This window comes from Choloepus didactylus, chromosome 19, assembly GCF_015220235.1.
Source record: "Choloepus didactylus isolate mChoDid1 chromosome 19, mChoDid1.pri, whole genome shotgun sequence".
NCBI lineage: Eukaryota > Metazoa > Chordata > Mammalia > Pilosa > Megalonychidae > Choloepus > Choloepus didactylus.
In genome coordinates this window covers 27,785,874-27,791,935 of record NC_051325.1, presented here as the reverse complement: position 1 = coordinate 27,791,935, position 6,062 = coordinate 27,785,874, and the positions used below count along the sequence as shown (strand labels likewise).

Genomic DNA, 6,062 nt, shown 5'->3' with positions numbered 1-6,062 from the left:
CACCTTCCAGGCTTTAGTTTTTTACTTCTACCTAAATTGGTAAATATAAAATTATTGTTGCAAGTTTATTAATTTGTATATTGCATCTTACTCCTTTTATTCTGAGTTCATTTTCTTTGGTAATTTTTTTCCTGACAGTCTGTAAGTAGTAAACTCTCTCAATCTATATCTGAAAATGTCTTTATTTTACCCTTATTTTTGGATTATAGTTTAGCTGGGTACGTATTCTAGATTGACAGTGATTTTGCCCTGGCATTTTGAAAATATTATTTATTACATTGCCTTCTAGCCTTGCTTTTTGAGGAAAAGTGTACATAAAATCTATGTAGCTTAAATCAACAGAAGCTTAAAATGGCAATCCTTAGCACACTTGACTGCTAAAACTATAGGTACTCTTTTCAAATGTAATATAACTAATCCTAAACAGAGATGCATACAAGTTACGGTTCAACTCTTACAAATTAAAAGTCTGTTCGGGGAATTTCTGACTAAAAGGATTTAAAAATGCACAATGTAAAAATGTAAATTAATGCACTCAATAGAAATGTAAAGACTCCTCACAGGTGAACTAGCAGGTGTTTTAAATGTGTTTTATTTCTATTCTAAATATATATCTCATTTAATTAATGGAGCTAACAAACCATCCTACCATAATTTCAAAGCATAGCCTGTAAAGTAATAAATTTTGATGTAAAAAATATTGCACAGTTCAGTACTCCAAGAGTAAGCTCTAAGACTCTTACGTAGAATGTTCACACTCTTGGCAGGAGGCACAGTATTACAACTAGATGCTTAAAGTATCATGATTTTTTGGGTTGTATTCTGGGACTACTATTCAATAGATTTTTTATTACCTTAAATAAGCTGAGAACTGTCTGTCAAATGTTATTAAACAAATAGAAGGATGCCTATAACAACTTATCTAAAGCATGGGGATAAAAGCCACAGAACATTTTGCATCTCCAGGATCAGGAATATACAGGTATGTATTTGCTTTTGCAGCTGACTGAAAGCAAAAGAAATTCTATTTCTAAGCAGTTGTGTAGATGTTTAAGAAATACACTATATATTTTCAAAATTTTCAATATATTTTAAATCCTCAGAAGGATTAATTTTTTAAAAAATCATGTCTTTGAAAAGTTTCAAATATACTAACAATGGACCATTATGTGTGCAATGTTAAAAACCAACATGAACCCCAAAAGAAATTAACATGGCATAATTTTATCTTCAAAAGTACTCCAAATAATACATAGTTTCAAAATTTCTAATATGAAATTCTATTATGGTTTGCCATGCATTTGGTTAAAGATGAGTTCTCATTATTTACACTATGTATGTTAATATGTATCGAGTAAACCCTAAAAACTCAGCTTAGCCTTAATTGAGGGGCTTTAAAATACTATGCTGAGGTCTTCAGGAGCCTCTCAGTGCACACACAGGCCTGGAAATTCCATCTCATGGACTGGGACAGACTGGTATTGGACATTCCCAGAAGTAATGGTCAGTTTTCCTGATGGGCATGGAGGAGGGTGTATGTTGAGTTCCAATATCTGAGCAAGTCTATCATGAAGCAAATTTGCTTTGCATTTATACCGTGTTGCTGTTTCTTCAAAAGGTGCTTTCTGGAATTTCTCCATTACAAGATGCCTCTTTTCTTTTTTCCTGTTCTTCCATTCCACTGGTATCAGTTGCTTTCTTCACTGCTTCAGAGGAGATTTCTTCATTATTACTAGCCACATCATCACAAGGAACATTGCTGAGTAAAATACCCACCTTGATGGATACAGCGCCACAATACTTTGTCTTCTAGAAAGTTGATTTTCATCTTTTACTTGTGGCATATATAGTACTGACAATCTCTCAACACTATATCCATTTCCACCTAAATACTGTTGGTCAGCAAGTACAAACTTTTGTCTTGCTTCTCTGAAGATTTTGAAGCATTCACTTACCTCTGAAAATATGCTCTGGTAGAAAATAAGGGGCTTTAATATTTCAAATTTCAAAAACCTTGTTAAAATAATAGAAAAATGCAGGGCCAGCTATCATCTGGCTTATAAAATTGAAGTATGCTGCAACCAGCACCATAATTCCACAGGAATGGAATGTTGGCAAATTATGGTATGCTATCATTGGCACTGATGACTGTGCTATCCTGTAAAGCAATGGTTAATTAAACGAAATCAACAATCATGTCTTCATTCACCAGTGCAATAGTTAAAGAGCAAGAGAACATTACTTTCCTCTTTACAGCCCCAATATGTGTGCTGGTTTATTTGTTGCCCATTCTTTTCATGAAGCTTGTGTCTTGTCCACAAATTTTTTTCTCTTTCAATCTTTAGGTCAGCTACATCTAGTATTATTCTGATCCCCCAAAGCTTTGCCCTTGTATACCACTTCCGATACAAACTTTTTCAGTTCACAGTCTTCCAGAGGCTGATAACAAAGGATCCAGGAAAGACCCAGGTAGTGCAGTAACAATCGTTTTTGCTTTGTATCCAGAGGTTGCCCCAGGTAAAGATCTCAGCAACATTATCTGAATTCACCTGGCTCCCAAATCCCCTAGTTGACTGATAAACAAACTAGGAGTGGTTGTTCCAAAAACTGCTGATAATCTGGTAGGTGACTTCCAAAACATCCCATTGTTTGGATGATAGCCTTCTGCACCTTCCTGCCATTGTCTTTGGGACTGGTGTTTAAGTTGACACTCCCCACAGATCCTCCCTGTAAATCATCTGCTTCAAATTCAACATGGATGCTACAATAGGGTATTAAAGACTTCTAGCACTAGGGCCTATGGAACCTGTAGCAGCAACGACAACAGCCTCTAACAGAACCTGAATAATACCTGCCCAAACCTGCAGAGAATCTTTTTTTACCAGTATCAAGGTGTCCTAGAATCTCCTGGATCATATGGTGAGAATGCTGAGGCTGAATAGAATATATTACATTTTTAAAGCAGTGAACTGCAAATTCATTAGGATCCCATAGTTTATGATCACCTAAAATGCACAAAACTAGTCTAACAGCATTATTCATATTTCCAAAGTCACTTGTCCCAGCAGTTCTCTGAAACAGCTTTCAGCTAGCACAGAAGGATTCTCTTTCTTATCAGCTATGGACAGAAAAGAAGGAGGGCCTAGCTAACTGTCAACCTCTTTTATCATTCACATATTAAACAGCAGAGATGGAACATTCTTATCCATATGCTGGGGTTCCCGCATGGTGGCCCAAAGTTTGTCATTAACTGTTTTGCAAACCAGGCCTTGAATACCACCTAAGTCCAGCTATTCAGGTTTCTATTTGTCTATGACCAGGGTGACACATGACACTGAATTGAGAGACAAAAAAGTTATAACACTGATGATAGGAGGGTGTCCTCTTCAGTATTTGCAAATTTGATAAAAGAATTTTTTCCAAGCACTTGAAGGGCCTGCAGAGGCCCAGACAAGGTGAAGGGCAAAGTGGAGGGAGCAGCCTGCAAGCAGGTGGCTCAGCCAGTGAAGCCAGCAATGGCTCCTCTGCCAACCCACCCCTGCACTCGGCGAAGCGCTGGGTGTCCCCACGCCCATCAGCTCTTTTACATTTGAAACACACTTATTTTATAGATTTTTAGATAGCTTTATAATTCCTCATTCTTAGGGTGCTGTTACTTCCCTTGTTTCTCCTCCTGATGGTTAATTTGCACTTGTGATTTGTAATTTTTGATAGAGAATTCATTTTTGATAGGGACCATGGATTGTGGACGTTTCCCTACTTCAGCTACGGTCCCTTCAGTTTCAGGGCTTGGACTCCCATGGATTGGAATTCTCTCAACTTGTCTGGGATATAAATTAACATCTCACACCTACACATGACTGAACTTGTGGTTTTGATAGCACTTGAGACTTGATTTGCACCAGGAGCCCAAGAAAGACCAAAATTTTTTTACCACTTTTGTAGGCCAGTGGACAGAATTTTTCTAGTACTCTCTTTCTCTGAAAAGATGATTAATAAATGTCATGCATCATGGTGTGCTTAAGAAGGCAGATATGGAAATACCTGATAGACCATTTAATACCTTGTATTTATACAATATTTATTTAGTAGGCAGTAAGCACCTCAAGGTCAGAGAAAAAATATTATTTTCTTGTGTAGAACTAATCGCCAGTTGAGAACTTATTATGGTTCAGGTATTTATTCTGGGCACATTAAACATCTTGTTGCTCACTTTTATGTCACATACACAAGATGGCTATTATTCTCCCCCTTTAATAGAAAAAAATTCAAGTATGACTATAAGGACATTAAACCCCAAGATTTTTACAAGCTCGGGGGCACCCTTCTAGCCACATGAACAATGTAAGCGAGGGTGGGAGAATGATGAACTCCTATTATCTGTTTCAACTTCTGAGTTCTGATCCTTCTTTTGTAGATTTCCAATCCACTCCAGGACATAATTTTTTTTTTTTTTTAAGTAGCTCCTGTAACAGCTATAACACTTGAAACCAGCTCTTTGAAGAGTTCGCTTTTGAAAAAGCTATTTTTTCCCATTTTTACCATTCTGAAACTATTCTGTGACATAAGAGGGGCAGGTTGAATTTCAGTAACCAAATGCAAATTAGACTAAGAGATGCAACATTAGACAGTGATAGACATTGGGTTAAAACCCAGCACTCTGCTCTTTGCTACTCAGATTTGGCCCCCTCTCTCTAACTAAGCCACCTTGGCAGGTGAATGCACTGCACTCCCCACTATGTGGGACCTGACTCCCCAGGGGTGTAAATCTCCCTGGCAATGCAGGATATGACTCCTGGGGATGAATCTGGACCCAGCATCGTGGGATTGAGAACATCTTCTTGACCAAAAGGAGGATGCGAAATGAAATGAAATAAAGCTTCAGTGGTTGAGAGATTTCAAATGGAGTTGAGAGGTCACTCTGGTGGACATTCTTATGCACTATACAGATAACACTTTTTAGGTTTTAATGTATTGGAATAGCTAGAAGTAAATACCTGAAACTTCCAAACTCCAGCCCAGTAGCCTTGACTCTTGAACATGATTGTATAACAATGTAGCTTGTAAGGGGTGACAGTGTGATTGTGAAAACTTGTGGATCGCACTTCTTTTATCCAGTGTATGGATGGATGAATAGAAAAATGGGGACAAAAACTAAATGAAAAATAGGGTGGGATGGAGGGAATGATTTGGGTGTTCTTTTTTACTTTTATTTTTTATTCTTATTCTGATTCTTTCTGGTGTAAGGAAAATGTTCAAAAATAGATTGGGGTGATGAATGCACAGCTATATGATGGTACTGTGAACAGCTGATTGTATACCATGGATGATTGTATGGTATGTGAATACATCTCAATAAAACTGAATTAAAACAAACAAAAAAAAAAAAACAAAAAAACAGCATTCCAGGCAGCTACTTCTACCACCTAGGACTCATCAACAATATTTATTAAGTATATGTACAAAAAACATAAGCTTATTAAGAAATGTTCAACTCTACTTTCATTGCATATTGTGAAGATTTAGGATAGTAGTGGGGAATTAAAAATTAAAGCTTTAAGGGATTCTGGCCAATTGTATTTTCCAACCTTGGCCACTATTATATCTCCCATCCCACATGCTAGTCTTACAAAGTGACTTTGATACTCTTCTCATCAGTGTTGTCTATGTTCCCTCCCCTTGAATCTGGGTGGGCATGTAGCTATGGCAGAAGTGATGATCTCTGAGTAGAAAGGCTGGGCCACAAAAGATGATACAGCTTTCTCTTGGTTCCACTGGGATGCTTACTCTTGGATCCCAGCTGCTGTTCTGGGAGGAAGATGAGGCCATGTGGAGATACCATGCTTAGGTTTCTGGCCAACAGCTCCAAGTGAGTTCCCAGCTGACAGCCAGCATCCTCTGCAAGACATGTGAGTGAGGCATCCCTTTGAAGACCCCACTCCCAGCCACCATCTGACTGCCAATGGATGGGCGATCCTGGGCAAGGACAGCCCACTGACCAGTCAACACCCTGAACTGTGAGAGAAGACTAAAATGATTTCTGCTACTAGGTTTGGGATAGT

The 6,062-nt window shown here is 38.0% G+C and overlaps 1 pseudogene; it reads right to left on the bottom strand.

Annotated features, from left to right (window-relative positions):
• Window positions 1–1,427: 1,427 nt before the first annotated feature.
• Window positions 1,428–3,427, bottom strand: LOC119516115 (annotated as a pseudogene).
• Window positions 3,428–6,062: the final 2,635 nt, after the last annotated feature.